General features: G+C 61.4%; 1 protein-coding gene across 1 annotated transcript in view; it reads left to right on the top strand.

Moving 5' to 3' along the window:
* The window catches only part of nudC (nuclear distribution C, dynein complex regulator), a 69,529-nt gene that overhangs the window by 20,262 nt on the left and 30,255 nt on the right, over positions 1–19,012 (top strand). The gene's annotated exons all lie outside the window — the stretch shown is intronic.

Here is a 19,012-nt window from a genome sequence, read left to right as displayed (position 1 = left end):
GACCGGCCGCGCCTGGACAGTTCAGCGGCGCCGGGTCAGAGCCGCCGCAGGCGTCACACAGTGGCTGGGGTCAGGAGGACCGGCCGCACCAGGACAGGTCAGCGGCGCCGGGTCAGAGCCGCCGCGGGCGTCACACAGTGGCTGGGGTCAGGAGGACCGGCCGCACCAGGACAGGTCAGCGGCGCCGGGTCAGGGCCGCCGCGGGCGTCACACGACGGTTGGAACCGTCGCGATGTGCCCGTTTGGTCCGATCGGGCCGGTTGAAACGCGCTGGCTGGTCGTGATCGGCGGGCGATGGTGCGACGCCTCCCGGGGCGTTCGTGCTGCGCCGCGCTGGGCTGAGCCTTGCGACCACTTGCCATGCGTCGGACGCCATGGGCAGACGTTGCCGCATACCCGACGCGATTCAGTGGCCACTCATGGCGTCGCACCGGGGACGGCCCCGGCGGCCGCGTGGGCAAGGTCAGATTGTGTCACCCTTCGGACGTGTCGCCGTGACAAAGAGGGGCGGCGCGTGACCCTGTAGGACCGCCTTGACCTTCAGCATCGGGACCGCTGCGCTCGCGCCGCGGGCAGGAATACTCCTCCGACGATGTCCCAACGTCAAGAATCAAGGTCGGCTCGGCTTGTAGAGCTGGCGTTGGGGCACAGGACGAGCTCGAGAGAACACACATAGAGACGTCAGCCGCTGGGCCGATGTCCGGCGGACCGGCCCGCACCGGCGGCGGCCGGCGCGCCAGCCGCGCGCAAACGCTTTGCTGGGCGAGCGGCGCGCCGCTGTTCCGGGCCTGCCGCGCCGCTGTCGTCAGCTACGGAGCCGCGGGGGTGGGGGTGTCGTGGCACCTCTCGGCGCGCCGCTGTGGCGGACCTGCCGCGCCGCTGCCGTCAGCTACGTGGCCGCGGGGATGGAGGTGCTGTGGCGCCTCTCGGCGTGACGGGGCGACGCTCTGGGCCCGTGAACTGCCAGTGGAGCGGCAGTGGTGGACGAACGTCAGCCGGTCGGTTCCGGCGCGACTTGGGTTCGCGTTTTGGCTGGCGCCGTAGCGTTATGGAAGGGGTATTGTGTACTCACATCCCGCAGATCCCATGCTGGGGCCGATACTTTGCATTGTTACAAAGCATGGAAAGAAACTTGGCAATAGTTCAGGCACCAGATGAACGAGGAGAGAGACGCTGTTGTTAGCTGACTTACTCAAGAACGTTTTGCATACTTTTTTCTCAATTTCCTACCATTTATTTCCACGGTAGGGTAGTATATTACAGATTGGACACCTGGCATTCCATTCCATGTTCCTTTCAGAAAAAAAACATTACGATTATTTGGCAACACATTCTAGCTTTTGACGAAGTGTATTCAGTGTACGTTTTGTGTACGTTTGCCGACCTGCTACTCTGCTTTCTGCTATTGCATTCCATGTGAGTTTCGAATGTCATGTATCATGGGCACAGCCATAGGCATTTCACTCCTTAGGCCCACATCACCATAGATGGCTCTTCATCACCATAGATGGCTCTGGACGGAAAGCTAGAAATCAACCCGATAATTTTTTACTGAGCTCCAGCTTAAGAAAGCTGAGCTCCACTTGAGAAACCTCGGGGTGCACGCTCATAATTTTTCACTGAGCTCCAGCTTAAGAAAGCTGAGCTCCACCTGAGAAACCTCGGGCTGCACCCTCATTACATAATTGAACTTTTCATGTGTTTAAGCCCAGATGAGCACCACCGAGAAAATATATTACGGCCAAGAAAGCAACGCTGAAACGTCATGTGGCACGGGTACCACCCGCTGCGTTTCACAGAGACTTGACCCTGCCGCGCGCGGGCGCTGCGCGCTCCTGTAACAAGCATACAAGCTTGGGAGTGGACGAGGCTTGCATAAGGAGTCCCGCATTGGTTGTCGACGCCAGTGATGGTCATGGTGGCGGGGCCCCGGCTCGGGGCCGCGCCGTATGAGGCAGTGGACGCGCCGCCTGCCGCCCACGGCCTTGTTGATGCGGCCGCCGCTCGCCGGCGCAATATCCATCTCCGGCCGCGCGCTGGCGCCTGCAGACCTGTTCCGGCCCGCAGTTGCGGCGTGTTCCGGCACCGAGCGCGGTGGCGGTCCCGGCCCCGGCCCGGCCCGGCCCGGCCCTGGTCCGGTCCCGCCGCTGTCCCGGCCCCGGTCCCGGTCCGGTCCCGACCCCGGCTCGCCACCGCTGCCAGTCCCCGGCCTGTGCGGAGCTCGGCGTCACCGTCGGCCGGTGTTGGGTCGGTCCGGCGTGCCTGGGGCAGCGGGGACACGCCCGGCGGCATTCGCGGCAGGTTCGGTCTGCCGTCGGCGCGCGTCGCTGCAGCACCGACGGAGCCGCGCGCCGAGCGTGGCGTGTCAGCGGCGGCTCCGCCCGGGTCATCGCTCTCGCGCGTCCGGCGCTGGGCGGAGGATTTCCCGCGGCGGTCAGCACCCACGGCTGGCCGCATCACCGCGCGGGACTCCGGGGAGTACCGAGCGTTCCCCGGTCGCGGCGCCGGCGATGACGCGGACGGAATGCGCGGCGCGCCGTCATGCGGTGCTGTTCGGGGTCAGCGCAGCGGCGGCCGCTGGTCCGGCCGGCGATCGCGCCTCCCACACGGCTCTGACCTGCCCGCGCCCGCCGGGTCGGCACTGCGGGGGTGGCTGGTCCGGCCGGCGATCGCGCCTCCCACACGGCTCTGACCTGCCCGCGCCCGCCGGGTCAGCACTGCGGGGGTGGCTGGTCCGGCCGGCGATCGCGCCTCCCACACGGCTCTGACCTGCCCGCGCCCGTCGGGCCAGCGCAGCGGCGGCCGCTGGTCCGGCCGGCGATCGCGCCTCCCACACGGCTCTGACCTGCCCGCGCCCGCCGGGTCGGCACTGCGGGGGTGGCTGGTCCGGCCGGCGATCGCGCCTCCCACACGGCTCTGACCTGCCCGCGCCTGCCGGGTCAGCGCAGCGGCGGCCGCTGGTCCGGCCGGCGATCGCGCCTCCCACACGGCTCTGACCTGCCCGCGCACGCCGGGTCAGCACTGCGGGGGTCACTGGTCCGGCCGGCGATCGCGCCTCCCACACGGCTCTGACCTGCCCGCGCCTGCCGGGTCAGCGCAGCGGCGGCCGCTGGTCCGGCCGGCGACCGCGCCTCCCACACGGCTCTGACCTGCCCGCGCCCGCCGGGTCAGCGCAGCGGGGGCCGACGGGGACCGGACGCCGCTGAAGGGCTCCTCATTCACGTACGTGGCGTCAGGCGCTGCGGCTCAGCAGCCGCTGAGGCGCCGCGTCCGCTGCGCTTATCGAAGTGACCCTGAATACATTGCCGTGCTACTTGGGTTTTGTTCGGAGGTCAGATTACGGATTGTATCCATCATACGTGCTTCGCTTATTTTCGACGGGCGGTATGTCAGGCCGGATGGCATCTCGTTGACACATAAGCCGTGTACAGCAATGAAATACTGGAAAAATGCTGAGCCTTCCCGCGCAAACTTGTCCGTGCAGTTGTTGTTGGCTATGCAAGATTCTTCACTTGAAATGTCGATTAAAGGATAAGTGAACATATTGGACATAACCAAGGACGTGCGATCAGGCGAGTATTATTGAAATGTTTTGGACATTTGGGTTGGTGTCACAGCCAGTTTGGTGTGGGGTCCGACTGCCCTGGTGCTGTGAGCTATGTATGCGAGCCTCCTCTTCCCGCGCTCAGTGGCTGAACACGCCATCCGCATGACATCAGCAAGTATGGGTCATTTTGAAATGCTAGGAGGTGCGCTTGCGTTCAGGGGCCGATGTGTAGTCGTTTTGCTTGGCCGACGGACATTGACGATAGAAATTCAAATTTTCCACCATCTGGAACATCGAGAAACATTTCGATAAATGGTTCATACCCATCACAAATTTCTTCAACTGGGCATGTGAGATGAAGCACCCTACAGTTTCACGGTAGGATTAAGGGTAGGAATTGGTATCACATATGGAGGTACTGTTTGGAAGATCGTCCTCGTTTGGGGTGTTTTGGTGTCGTCCTCGTGTATGCAACGTTTCGGCCAATTCATTCTTAATCCGTGGACATGAGGGGATTCTCTCCTTACACTTGGGATTCGAACCAGGGTCTTCCGCTTACGAATTCAGTGCTGTGCCAGTTGAGCGTACCGTGCAGGATGGAACGAAATAAAAGTTGGTAGAGCACTGGACTCGCAATCAGAAGGCCCTTATTCGGATCTCAGCGATTCCAAGGAGATACTTCGAGCTGAAAGCCGAACTCATCCAGTCTTTTTCAGGACTCAACACTTGCCGGCGGCCAAAAAGTTAAATAACGGAAGCGTTGTGTGAATGCTAACATATCGGACGAGGATGGTAGGCGGAGCAATGATTCCATCAGTGAAACTTCGCTTGAAACGGAAACCTTCCAACAACCTTTTCCGTGTTGTGCGGCTCCCACGAGCCTGATGCCGCTGATGTTTTCTGGAAGAAACCTACCACCATGCAGTCATAGGGCAGAACTGCGCACTACCTAATGCATCAAATGTAAATCAAATCCTAATGCATCGAAATCAAAGGTCATCGCTGCATGCCTTGTCTGTCGGGCAGCTCGGGTCGGACCACCACAGTGTTGAGCCGGCTAGGGTGTGTCCTGACTGACACAGCCTAAGTCCGGGTGCGGGATGGCCATGATGCACTCGTTTGCAGCCGCTGGGATGTCCCGTGGTGTCGCGGGCGACCTTGACATCCAAATCGATGGCGGTACCGTCACGGGTGACATTGGCATCCACATCGATGGCGATACTGTCATCGCCTTCTCCGAATGAGGCTGCTGTTCGGGGGGCGGGGGGAGGGGCGCTCTGCCGCCTGCCTGGAGACAGCTTGTAAAATGATGATCGGAGTAGTTTCTGCTCTTTTTTACCAGGCGCTGCGGGATGATCATCGAAGGGAGAGACACATGTTCCCTCGGTTCGTGGACCAGGCCTGGGGCTTATGATCAGGGGGAGCGGCGTCATGCTCGTCAATTGACAAAGGATGGCTGGTGCTGGCCTTTGGTGTGGCGATGCGTCCTGAAATCCGAATGACTCACGGGCTGATGGTGGGGGAAAGGTCTCCACCTTGTCCTGATTCTAGGGGGGAGGTCTCCGCCGTTTCCTGATTCTGGGGGATGTATCCACCGCTTCCTGATTTTGGGAGAAACGTTTTCGCCGTTTCTCCTTGGACCGGGATTGCGGCCGCGGGGGTGGCGGGGGGGAGGGGAGGGGGTGACGTCGTCGCTCCTGGATCTCCACCGTTGCGACGGCTGTGCCTGCCACGGTCCGCGAGATCAGGACATGTCCGCGGCCGTGAGGACGTCTCCACGGTCCGGGAGGTCAGGACATGTCCGCGGCCGTGAGGACGTCTCCATGGTGCGGGAGATCAGGGCCCGTCCGCGACCGTGAAAACGTCTCGCCCGGCCGCGGCTCCTCGCTTGGCCTGCACGACCGTCGCCGCCGCGTCGGCGGGAAGGTCGGCCCTCACGTCCCCATTCCTCCGGGGCTCTGTTGCCGGTGACTCGGAAAAATCGGACGTCCGGCCGCCCGGCCGCCGGCGGGCGCTGGACGGTGCGGCGCCGCCATTGTCTCGTGGTTCCGGCGCCGCAAAAATGCGTTCCGCTGGTGCGGCGGCCCGCGCTCCTGACCTCGGGGAGATGCTGCGCTAGCGGGAATCATCTGGTCTCGCGCCATTCCACGCCACAGTTGAATGGTCGGGACGCGCCGTGGTTTTGCGTTCTCCCCATGTTTAGACCGCTTGAGAGACAGGCGGAAGGGTTCTTGAGCTGGAGGGTGGCTTACAAGAAAAAACACGAAATGTTCCGTCATGGGCCCTGCTGCTAAGCTTTCTGAGAAGCCCTTTCAGTTTAATCTTGTTATTACCTTTTCTTACCTTGAACAGCGCTAGAGCGATGTGGTTATCTCCAAACATGGGCGCCATATGACCAACGTAGTCGGTGCGCCCCATAGCCCAAATCATCATCATCATCATATCTCCAAACAAACACCAAAAGACCAGTTTAGTAGCGTCATGAGTCCGGTGCTTTTTTGTTTGTAACATAGATAATATAAAATACGACAGCTGCTTAGAAAATGATACGCAACAGGAGTCAAATACAGGCACAAGATATGTCGAGCCAGTTCTTCCGCTCATTGAGATTGGGGCCCAATGTGATCCCATTTGCGAACCGCGGCAAGTACGGACGCTGCAGAGCAGGCTACGGCCGGACGGTCCGATCCGTAAGATGCGGGTATGACGTGCGGGAGTTGCATGAACTGATGACCGGAGTTTGCGGCAGGTGTTTACATTGAAAGCACTGCCAAATTAAGGGAGGTTGACCTTATATGTTCCCGCTGATGCATCCTAATTATTGCTTGACATCTTGTTCCAGTTAGTGCCATCGCGTACGTTTAGGCCCATTCTTTTGGGCACAATAACTAATAATCCCGGGAAACCGGGTGCTCAAGACCTTTCTTGCAATATCAAGAACTTATAAATGAGGAACGTTATCGAGTGTAAACCTAACTAACTTCAATGGTGTCGCTCGCAGCATCACCGGTATGGCTTCGTGAGAACAGTCGTCAAATGACGTCACATTTACATGGGCATGACCTTGACCGTCGCGATGTACTTACGATAGGTGCTCCGGTCTCGTAAGCTAGGCTTATTTCCTCGCTTCCACACATCTCTGCCACCATTATTGGTAGTTGTGATGTTTCTCGTTCTAAGTGATCCGGAGGGTCCGGTCTGTATTTCCAAACGTCCTGCCGGGCCGGCGTGACGGTGGCGCCACTGGTAGCTGGATCACGAGGGCGATGAAGTCCAAAGTTTTGGATTCGCCACCTGCGGCGTAACAAGTATCCGCCGTGGGTAACCTTATCAAGTCCGGGCCACAAATAAATTCCTCGCCGCGGGCCAGTATCGGACGCCTGTGGTCGGGTCCCGCGGCATGACGCCGCTCCGTCAGCAGGCGCATGGCGAGTTGCTCTCTGCTCGTCTGGGGGGGGGGGGGGGGGGGGGGGGGGATGGGCTGGCAGGCTGCTCCCCGCGCGCCCGGCGGGATGTGGTAAGCTGCTCCCCGCACGCCCGTCAGGGGCCCTGGTGAACTGCTCCCCGCTCTCCCGATGGCGGGGAGGTCAGCAATCTCCCCGTATCATAATTGAGGGGCTTCCTAGTTGGTGGGCAGGAGCTTCCCCAGGTCAAGTGACGAGCGTATTGTCTACGTCGTGGGTGGGATATCCCAGGCATAGGGGCGAGAGGTCCCTCCCGGCCCGGGGAGAGTGTCTTCCCAGCTCGAGCGGTGAGGCTCTTCCTCGGTCATGGGGTGGGGTGTCCCGTAGTCCTGAGGTGAGGGGAGCTAGATATTCCGGTCAGGGGTGAAGGACCTCCCCAGGTCAGTGGTGAGGTGCGTCCTGAGGGCAGGGAGGGATTTCTCCTCGCGCCAGGGCGGTGCGTTTTCTCAGGCCTGGTGGGGGTGGGCCTGTTCAGGTCAGGTGGCAGTGGTTGATGGGTCTTCAGGCTAGGTCTGGCACACGCTCAGCATGCGCGGACCCGGGTCGGCGTCGCTGACTTTTCAGTGGTAGAGCATTCAGTTTCAAATTCGGTTCCAATTCTGTATTATCCTAGTGTCCAGGTTGGTGCTGGCGGGTTTGGCGCCTCGTTATTTTTGTCGTCAGTTTTAGATTTACTAGCACCAGACGCGGCGTCAGTTCGCCGCCATTTTGGCGGATGTCTGCGCGGAAGCATAATCGTGGCACCGTGTTTTTGGAGTCTCTGGGTGATCTGTGGAGTCCGTGCTGTTACAGCATTGGATCAACCATGCCGCCCAAAGGTAAACCCCATACGCTCATTTCTGGCCATATCGCGTTTTTGTGTCATCTAATTCGTCTTTTCATGCTGAATTCGGATATTTAAACAAAAAGTTAACATTTTTACAACCTTTTAGCTACAAGAAAGGGCTAAAAGTTTGTGAAAATTTCAACTCTTAGCTTAAATAACCGAATTGAGCACGAGCAGACGAATCAGATGACATAAAAATGCAAAATGACCAAAAATTAACATATGGGGTTTTAGCTTTGGACGGCAGAACTGCTAACACGTGTCTCGGTGCTATTTGCTGGCGGACGCGGACTCTCCAAGTGTTTGGTGGAGATCACATTCGACTGTTGGTGCTCAGTTGGCGAATGTCTGTCGGACACCACTTGGTGATTTGCAATTGGTTCAGGGAGAGCTTACAACGTGACTGCGTGATACGTGTCATCACGACCGTTACCAGAATGTAAGAACGATCGCCCTTCTTTGGTATGAAATATTATAGCCCATATTTAAGTGTGCACTCGGAGTAGGTATGGATTGAAATCCCAGCCTCCGTCGTGTCTCAAAATTGAATCGGAATATCCAGGTACTGTTCGATTATAATGTTCCATGCTTTTCACTGTGGTACTTCGGTTGTGCTTCCGTGAATGGTTTCAACTGGAAGTATAAGTTTTATGAGCAATCTCCCATTGTCAGCCCGTTTGCCAGTGTGCAACACACTCGCAATGAACCGGCTGCATTGCCGGCGGTAGCGGATATCGCTGCTCCTTTGTCCAGCTCGGAGAATGCCTAGAATTTCCTTAGCAACTGCAATGAGCCGTATGGGTGCTCTTACATAGTGCACCTGTCGAAGTCCGATACAATGTCCAACGAATAGTCGGTATTCCAAGGATGTTGCAGCTTGCGAGTCATTCCACGCAATCTCGAACAGAAAAGCCTTCACTTTGACTGACAGATAAGGCATTTCTCGCCGTAGTAACGCACGCAAAAATTTGCACGTTGTAAATTCTGAGCACAACAAAGCATTCGACGCTGCGTAAGGCACTAAGCACCATCGAAGGGCGTTTGCGCTTTTCCGAAGCGTCTGTCTCGCGTGTCGAGAGCCAGAGACCCAGAGAGCCGACTTCACGCTGGTTGCTGCCGGGGGCCAGCGCGCCGGGCTCACGGCAGGGGCGGTGGCCTCGTCTGGGGCGCAACACACTGTGCCGCCCGGGGTCGGCCCGCCGTCCCTGGGGCGGCGGCACCACCCGATCCGGCGTCCCTGGGGCGGCGTCTCTGGGGCGGTGGCGTGCCTCGGTCCGGCGTCCCTGGGGCGGCGGCGCGCCTCGGTCCGGCGTCCCTGGGGCGGCGGCGCGGCTCGGTCCGGCGTCCCTGGGGCGGCGGCGCCGCCCGGTCCGGCGTCCGCTGGGGCGGCGGCGCGCCTCGGTCCGGCGTCCCTGGGGCGGCGGCGCGGCTCGGTTCGGCGTCCTGGGGCGGCGGCGCCGCCCGGTCCGGCCGTGTGCAGCGGCCGTCCAGCCGTGACCAGTTCAAGGCGGCGCCGCGGCCCGGCTCGGCGCCGCGGGGCTGACCACGACGCGGCCCGAGCCGCCAGCCGACCGGAGCCGGCCCTGCTCGCCTCGTGGCCGCTTCACACCGGTCCGTCGCGTGGTCTGACCTGAGAACGTCGTACCTCATACGACGGGGATCAGGTCACGTGCCGTACGGGCGCTGTGTCGTCTGCCATTGCAGGGTCTTCGTACTGGCAGGACCAGACCAGGTGACATCGGACCCGACGCCGAACCGCTGGGGCCCGGCGTCGGGGCTCGCCTGAGACGCACTAGTCCTGAAGGTCTCGGGGAAGTCCCGGCCGCGGCCGACGGTGTTTTGGGCGCTGCAGCGTACAGTTGTTGGCCGGGGTTTTGGATCGCGTGGCCTTGCAGGTTCATGGGCACCGAGGTAAATTAGCCGAGAGCGATGCTCTTCGCTGCTTTCCGTTTTGACTGCGGAATATGTATTAACCGATGCCTATCGGCCCAGCCTTGTCGCTGCCGGTGGTGCTGGCCTGTCGGTTGTTCGCCGTCCGCCCGCCGGTCCCCATTCTGCCGATCTGTCTGGTATGCTAATGCATGTTTGCCGAGTGACGCCGGCATGCGGCCCTGGACCGGCCGCGGCGTCGGCGGCAGCGCGCTCGTCTGACGCAAGCCGTGCGCGCCGGCCCGCCGCCGTCTGTGGGCCGTCCCAGCTGGGCGGCCTCGTCCGCCGCTGCGCAGAGCGCGTTCTGTCCTGCCGACCCGCCCTGGACTGCCTCGGCCGCCGCCGGCGTGGGCGCTGTTGTGGTGCGCGGGTCCGTGCAACGTTTATGACCCTGCTCTGGATGCGAGTGTGAGGTCGCGCTGTATTGAGGTGAAGCTGCTTGAGGTGGGGATGGGTCCGATTCACGGGAGCCCTGCGAGACGGAGGGGCACAGAGACCATCTGGTAGCGCGCTGCACAAGGTGTGAGTGTTGTAATGAGCCGGATCGACACCACTTGTGATCAGGCTGAACGCAGTTCAAACGGACAGCACCGAAGGACACTCGCAGTAATGCGGTGGGACGACCGGTCAGCTATTGCCGCCACAGCAGACGGATGACGGGATCGGGGTCCTGTTGTGGTGCCAGATCGACGCGACGTCGTAAAACGAACATATTTGGTTCGCGTTTGCTACCGTGTCATGTTATATCCGGGCTTCGGCTGTAGCTGTGGCCGTTGACGTTTGGTGTGGCCCTGCAGGTTGTTACTGTGTCATGTTATATGCGGGCTTCGGCTGCAGCTGTGACCGTTGATGTTTGCTGTGGCCCTGCAGGTTGTTGCTGTGTCATGTTATATCCGGGCTTCGGCTGTAGCTGCGACCGTTGACGTTTGCTGTGGCCTTGCAGGTTGTTGCTGTGTCATGTTATATCCGGGCTGCGGCTGTAGCTGTGGCCGTTGACGTTTGCTGTGACACTGCAAGTTGTTACTGTGTCATGTTATATCCGAGCTTCGGCTGTAGCTGTAGCCGTTGACGTTTGCTGTGGCATTCAGTGAGATGATATTGCCCGCCTCATAGGTGCCGAAAACGTGTCTTCCGCATTGGCAAATCGAATGCCGTGGATTTGGATCGCATGTCCAGGGCTCAGCCACTGACCCTCCGAACTATCGTCCGCTCGGGGACCATTCCGCGCAAGCACTAAGGCGCTGAAGGGAGGGGTCTTTGTTAGCTCAGTGGTGGAGCAAAGGCTTGCTGTCGAGAGGCTGGGAGTTTGATTCCCTGCTGTGGGATGTCATCGGCACGGGCGAGTGAGCGGCATGTGGATATACTATGCGGTTCGTGACAACCCGGGCCGCGAAGTAACACTCCACTCCCGCGGCTGAAACTACACACAGTTCGCTTTTTTCTTGCGGGCAAATCCTAATCATTGACTGGATGCGACCGTAGGAACCGGAGCATGTTCGTCAACCTGACGGCGATCTGCGGTCGGCGGACGTTAAGCACCTGGCCATTTCCGCGCGCACGAGCTGTTTCAGCTCCGACCACCGCCGTCCGCGGTGGCTGGCGGTCGAGGTTCGGTCTGCCAGTGACGAGCTTGCGGGTCCAAAGCAGGAAGCTGCCAGAAGCTTTCGTGGTTGAGACCCGGGCATGACCGTTTACTGGAAACCGGCAGGTTCCTGTGGGTTGATGTGTCACGTGACGATGGCGGGAACAATGGCGGCCGGAGTGGTATGCCAGCTGACTCGATTGAAGAGGACGGTCGTCCGGATGGTTGTTCAGCGCAAATTATCGGAGTAATTTGCAAATATCGGGCAAATTCAGTAACCCACCGGCGTCAAACCTCGAGGCAGAAATTCCGCCGCGCTGGACTGAGAGTGAACCTGTCCAGAGCGTAGTCCGCCGTAATGTATCGCGCCAAATAAAGTACATGCATTATGACGAGTTAGACTGAACTGGGCCCCTCACGCTCCCGTGCAACTTCCCAGCTCACCATGCTGGCGCTGCCCTGACCAGATTTGTACTCAGTGCCACAGGAGACAGCGGCATTCCTCACCAACGTTTCAAGCATTGTGCGAACTGGCGCTAGCGCATCGTTGCCCATTTCCCTAGAATCGTGCTGCCTTTCTCACGGAGTGCTCGCTCTCGCGTTAAAAATAGGTACGAGCTATCCTTTCCCTGCATTTAACAGAAGCGCCCTTTGTTAAGAGTCGCGTGTAAGTGTCCGGGACGGCTTGTCTTAAGTCGTGATTCATCTTGCCTCCGGGAGAGCTTGTCTAAGTCGCGAGTGATCTCGCGTCTCGAAAGACTTGCCTTGCTGCAGGTCCGGGATTACCAACGATCAGAGCTGCAAGTGCCATCACGTTTCTGCATATGCGCACTGGCACGATATGCTGCGGTGCTGTGTTTTTGGCCGTTAACCCAGGGGTCCGATTCTTACACGTAATTACTTGTCATACACAGTGGTCGGTCTGGTTTCCGCAGATGATAGAATGTGGCCACGGGGTCGCACTTCGCGGTGTCGAGGTATTCCTGCCCGGCCCACAGCGGGCTGCCGGCTCCGCTGGCACACGTTGGTGCTGGCCGGAAAGCATCCGCGGGTGAACTTATGATTGAAGTCAGACGGTTCTTGCCGGGCGCCGGGAACGCTGCGGTGAAAAACCAAGTGCACCCACCGCATCCCACCGTCATCGTCCAGCAATGCTGCCCCCCCCCCCCCGCGCGGCCGGCTCGCTCCCCCGCCCTCCCCCCCCCCCCGCACTGCCGCCGCCGCCGGGCGAGACGAGCACACCGCGGCCGGCGCCGGCCCGGCCCGCGTTGGGAGCAGCGCGCGACGCCGCGGCGCCGGCACCGGCTGGGCGATGACCTGCTGCCGATTTTTAACGTGCTCGACGCTCGGCGTCGGGGTGGATAACCTGGCCGCCACGCGTTCGGCGCATTGTGCGTAAACGCGGAAGCGCCGCGGTGGGAGCGGGCTCATTACTGACATGCGTGGACGGCCGGCGGCGTCGCGCCAGCCGGGAGCACTGACTGGCGGTAACGGTCGGCCGACGGCGCGGACGACGACCGGCGCCGACGCCGCCGGCCCGCCAGTGACCTCGGGGCGGCATGGCGGGACGCGTAAGGACAGGCGTCAGACTATGCCCAGAAGGGTGAGGACGGGCGTCAAAGCATGCCCAGAAGCGTGAGGACAGGCGTCAGAGCATGCCCAGAAGGGTGAGGACAGGCGTCAGAGAATGCCTGGAAGCTTGAGGACAAGCGTCAGAGCGTGCCCAGAAGGGTGAGGACAGGCGCCAGACCGTGCCCTGAACGATGAGGACATGCGTCAGACCATGCCCATACGCGTATCAGCGCGACTGCAGGGCAATATCGGGCAGCCATGGAGAAGCTCTATCGGAGCCCCTGAGCGGTGCCGTGGTGGCCCGGCGGAGGCGCGTGGGACAGTTGAGGAGGGGCGCCACGGTCGGCTCGCGGGCGTGCCAGGCGGCCGCAGCCGGACGTGGCCGCCGCCCGTGCTGCCGTGTCCGCGTGCCGCCGTCGTGACACTGATCGTGACGCCGCCGGCCTCGCCTCCGAGGTCGGATCGGCAGGTGCGGGGCGCGGCGCGCTGGCCGCGTCGGCGCTCGACGCGCGACCTCGCGCTCTGCGGGTCATCGGCCGGCAGGAAGCCCGCCGCCCCCGCTGTTTGCCGCCTGCAGGTGTTTTTATGTACAGATGTGAGTGATACCGGTTCCAGCAGACGGCGAAGTGTCACAGTTTGGTGGTCGGCATCGTGGTGCGGTGCGACGGCGTATACGGTGGCTGATCAGAAACGATGACGAAAGACTTTGTCTGGGGTTGAAGAAACATGTTCTGCGCATTCGCTGACGTTCTCACGGGCTGTGACAGCTTCAGACTTCTGCCACGCCTCCTCGATCGTGTCCGACTCTGCAGACCCGGCTCACATTGCATTGCTCCGTTGCCTGTAATTCAACCGTGCGTTGGGTAACGCCAGCAAATATGCGGGCCCTGGTCACGCAACGTACGGTGTGTTTCGCCGCTCGGGGCTGCTGCAGCATGCTGGGGCGCTGCGGGCCGTGGTCACGCAGCGTACGGTGTGTTTCGCCGCTCGGGGCTGCTGCAGCATGCTGGGGCGCCCGTCGTGACTCCGCGGAGCAGTACGTCATCACCGAGCGCCGAGCCGGCTCATCCATCGGGGATGGGGAACGGGGAGGATCCGCCATCTGCGTCAGGAGTTTGGCTGTCCCCGCCGCGGAGTCGGATGGTCGTCCGCCCCTGGGTGGGTTCGGGGCGGATGAGGGGCGTGGGCCTCTTTAGGCCTGGTCCGTGCGGCGCCCCGGCCGTCCCTAGATCATGGCTGCAGGCGGTGGATCCAGGCGCGCGGCGAAGGCGCGAGCGCCACTGCGGCCGGCAGCGGGGGGCCTGGCGGAGACAGAGCGAGCCGCCGCCATGCCCCGTTATCGCCGTGGGTCGAAAGCGGGGTGACGGGCCAGCAGACCACCGCCGTCGACCTCCCGCCCCCTCCCCCCTCGGCCTGGACCGGCAGTGATCGGTCACCTGTTGGAACCCTCGGAAGTGACTCCCTCCTGCTTAATGATAGTCCTGTCAATGATGATGTAGCGATCATTTAAGTGATCGCTCTATTTGTGAATGTTGTTACTCCATGTGCAACACATTCTTTGCACAAATGATACGTGATATGATGAATAATGCTATGACGCGCTTTGTCTTTCGGCCCTGAAGTTGCCTACAGTCCTTGTAGCCCATGTCGCTTTGGTGGCCATGGATGGCGGAATACAGCTTCGTCATGCATGGTTTGTGACGCATCGCCGCTTGCGTTCGCTGCGCCGTGAACCCGAACACACGGGTCTTGCACGGGCCTTTGTTATATTGTTGTCATTGAACAGCTCATTGGAATCGTCCCGGGATATTTTAGGAGCCTTGGCCTTGGCAGTTGAAGCCACTTTCTTTATGGAGCCGCATCTTTATGATGGGTGAGGTTTTCCTTAGAACGGTTCACTGCGCCCTTCGCACGGCCAGCTCGGTGGTCACATTCCCTTCGCACGGATGGCGCTGTGATCACAGTCGAGCAAGGAATCTGCTGCGGTGGTCAGATGCTTGTCTGCGGCCATCGAGTGTTCCGTTAGATAGTCCGCCTGCTGACCAGGCGGCGCCGGAGGCGAATGCCGAGCTTCTGTCGGCGGCCAGAGCTGGTTGACGGCAGCATGCTGTGCCAGCGTGTGTACGTGCGTGCGTGCGTGCTTGCGTGCGACGTGCGTGCTCGGTTGCGTGCGTGCTCAAACGTTGTCGACAGATCTAGGCAGGTGACCTGGGGGGTGTCGGGCGCGGCCCTGGCGCTGGCGCCGGGCCGCGCGGAGGATAACCGCGCAACTTTTGTTGCGGTTCGGTTTTCAGAATTATTTAATGAGGGCCCGGGGAATCTGTCGACTGCAGTCGCTGTCCGAGCGAGTTTTTTTTGTCCAGCCGGCCCACAGGCGCGTCCGGTGCACGGCTGCAAACACGATAGGAAGATGTGCGCAGGCCAAACATGTAACCCGCTTTTTGTCACGCAATGCTCCAAACAACAGGCTGCAGGGTGGAGGATTCACAACCGCCATAAACGCAACGCGTGCGTGCCACGCAGCTCACGTCGACGGCCCGAGCTCTGGGGACGCTCGGCCGACGTCCCCGCCGCGACGCCGGGCTTCTTGGCAGTCCTGGGGGAGCGGGGGGGGGGGGGGGGGCGTTCAGCTGAATCCGTGAGGCTTCCGTTCGCTGGGAATCACGTCACACATTCGTCACCCAAGCCCTCAGCAGCGAACGACGCTCTCGAGGACGACAGGCGAGGCCGCCGCGGCGCCGGCGGGCGCGGCAGGCGGAGCGCGAGCGTGGACGGCCGGCGCGGCGGATCGGAGCGCGCCGCCGCGGAGTACCCTGTGACGTCGGCGGTGACGGGCGGCAGCCGGCGCGTGCCGCGGCTCTGACGCCGTTGCCGGCCGGGCGGTGCGGGCTGACGGACACTCCCCGCCAGCCGGACTCGGCTTAACCGGCGCGGCTAGAACTGGAACGGCGCGTGACGTCGACGCCGCCGGTCGTGACGTCAGGACACTCCGCCTGTCAGCCGTCGCTCAGCCGCTGGCTGCGACGTTCACGCTGATGTATGCCCTGAATCTGATTGTGTGCCGATTCGTGATGCTTGGGACATGCTCCTTGAAAGCCAGCTGCGGATACAAATTCAGCAGTATGATGTTCATATGAAGCATACTGCAGCGCTGCACATCATACTGCGATCACAGCACATGACCGCAGCCGCATGCCGTCGCATGCGGCGGTTGAATTCGATCAGGCGATTGATCTAAATTGTAATCGCCCTTGCCCGAACATCAGAAAATGAACACGCCAAGGTCCCGACTCCTTGACGAGCATCGTGTGCGACCAAAGAGGATGGGGAGAAAGTAAACGTGGACCGCAGGAACGAAACCAGGAACCAGGCCGGCTCCGTGCGGCATTGCCGGCGGCCACGGGCGGTTTCCTCCGTGCCCGCGAAATCGCGTCATGCGCAGGCGCGCCGCGGGGCGGGACAGAAGGAAGCCGCCGGAGCGTGAAGGTCCGTCGGCGGGGCGGGGCCGGCCGCCTCCGCCGCCCCCGCCGTCACCGCCGCCTCGGCCGTCTCGGCCAAACGCGGACGGCCCGCGGCGTCCTCTGGCGCCATCAGTCGCCGCTTCCGGCCACGCGGTCGCGGTGGGGCCGGCGGTCGCGGCGGGGGTGGACACGGACCACCGCAGCGCCCGGCGACTGGTGCTCCGGCGGAGCCGACCGAACCAGGCCGTTCAGACGCGGCTGTCGCGACCAACGCGATCGCGGCGCGCGCCGTGCTGCTGGGGCGCGCTCCGGGAGAGAGGGGGCTGGTGCGGCGTCCGGGCCCGTAAAGCAGGTAAAACTGATGCGGTGAACGGTGAAAGAAGGCAAACGCGAGGCTGCAGTGGCGTGAATACGCCTGCTGTCACGAAAGGATTTTCCAGGCCGATGCAAGCTGGATTTGGTGACCTGTCGCGACTGTGATGAGCAAAGGCGCCTCGAGTTTCCCGGACCAGTTGCCGTTTGCCATGCCTTTCAGTCGTGGTTGATCCTCCAGATTGGCGTGATTACCCTGGCCTCCATGAAAGGCGGGATCGCAACAGGACGGCCGGCCACGCGACGGCGTGCCGCAGGACAGGGTCGAACACGCTGCTCCGAGGTGCGGATAAGCCACGTGTGACGTGGGCTCACCTTGGTGACGTTAGGAGCGCCTCACCAGCCGATGGCGACTCTGCTGAGATCCGGCTCCCTCCGGCTGCGAGAGGGGCGCCGCCCGCCGTGCGGTGCGAGGACGGGAGGTAATCGCCTCTCGCCGTGCGGTGCGAGGACGGGAGGTAATCGCCGCCCGCCGTGCGGTGCGAGGACGGGAGGTAATCGCCGCCCGCCGTGCGGTGCGAGGACGGGAGGTAATCGCCGCCCGCCGTGCGGTGCGAGGACGGGAGGTAATCGCCGCTCGCCGTGCGGTGCGAGGACGGGAGGTAATCGCCGCCCGCCGTGCGTTGCGAGGACGGGAGGTAATCGCCGCCCGCCGTGCGGTGCGAGGACGGGAGGTAATCGCCGCCCGCCGTGCGGTGCGAGGACGGGAGGTAATCGCCGCTCGCCGTGCGGTGCGAGGACGGGAGGTAATCACCACCCGCCGCGTTCGCAGAAGACCGCCAGCTGTGCGCCCGGCGGGTCTTCAAACACGGCTGGGTTTCTCTGTTGGACCGACGGTAATGACTTAAGGAGGTGGCAGGGCGAACGCCGCCGCCGCCGCCGCCTTTGTTTCGCTCGTGTGGGACATTTCCTGGTGTGGACCGGGGCCCGCGGCGGGCAGCCACTCTGACCGCGTGTAACGTGCTCGCCCATGGCCGTCCCAGACGTGCCTCCCTCGCTGACGGCCGCCCGTTGGCGACACATGCTGACCTCCACCGCCGCCGTGGCCTCTAGCGACGCTTGGTGCGGCGGCCTTTTGGTTTCTTTTTTACATCCCTGCAGTTCTTTATGTAGAAATGTTGCGCTTTGATTTTTCAACCGCTCTTGGTAGCTTGAGCACAGCTTAACTCGTACCTCATTTGTCAACCTTGGGGTTGTGACAGTGCCAGGGACTGTGTAATGGCGTGGGCAAGATGTTTAGGGTGGACGAATCTAGCGCACACAAGCAGCGTAGTGGATAAGTTGACGCGCAAGCTGTGCAAAATTCTCAAAGTGCGAGTTACGCACAATAAGGTGACTTGCTACTTGCATATGTTTATACCGTTCCTGATCCATCACGGCGACGGTGGCTGGTGACTTAACTGTTATTTCTCCTGTTCCACTGTTCCGTGTTCGTGAAATAGGTACTGTTTGTTTTAATCATGTCTTACTGCTGCCCCGTTCTGCCATATTCGGTCAAACAGTTTGAAACTGAGTTTGATAGCACTGCGGTGAAGATGTTTGACGGCGTGACGTGAGATCGTCCCGTAATTTTGAATATATCGACGACCTGTGTCTAAGCCATCCCTTACGTGCGTTTAGTACTCTGGATTATCCAGCCGGTTTGGTCTGACGCCACCGGCTGAGGCAACAGTGCATTGCTTCTCCGAAACCTGAATGCAGATGTTCCGCGGTAGAGTTTGGCTCGCGATGCCCCCTCCCTCAGCCAGCGGACCAGGGGTGCAGCGGGAGCCAGCATGTCCGGGGGAGGAGCCCGCGGCGCCGGCCCCACGCCACCTGCCGGCACGGCACGACCTGCTTTAGGCCAGCGTCTGACGCTCTGGTGCTGACGCGGGGGTTCCCCGTTGTCTTCTCCCTGGATAGATCACGCGCTCGCGGGAACTCCAGCCAGAGCAAAGCTGGGCGGCTGTGATGTAACGGGGCTCGATATCTCGGTGCTGCTGCGGGTGGCCGCGCCGTTTCCGACAGCGGCCCGAGTTCAGACAGGCGATGGCGCGCGGCGAAGCTCGGTGGCTGTGATATAACGGGGTTCGATATCTCGGCGCTGCTGCGGGTGGCCGCGCCGTTTCCGACAGCGGCCCGAGTTCAGATAGGCGATGGCGCGCGGCGAAGCTCGGTGGCAGCCCCCACCGCACATTATGTCCGCGACACGTCCCCCACCCTGCCGGTGTCCACGGAACTCAAAATGTAGACTGCAGGTCTCGTGTCTACCGGAATCAT

The sequence above is a fragment of the Pollicipes pollicipes genome, unplaced genomic scaffold (assembly GCF_011947565.3).
Source record: "Pollicipes pollicipes isolate AB1234 unplaced genomic scaffold, Ppol_2.1 Scaffold_4881;HRSCAF=5763_pilon_pilon_pilon, whole genome shotgun sequence".
Classification (NCBI taxonomy): domain Eukaryota; kingdom Metazoa; phylum Arthropoda; class Thecostraca; order Pollicipedomorpha; family Pollicipedidae; genus Pollicipes; species Pollicipes pollicipes.
The sequence above is the reverse complement of the archived record's forward strand: the minus strand, read 5'-3'. Positions and strand labels throughout refer to the sequence as shown.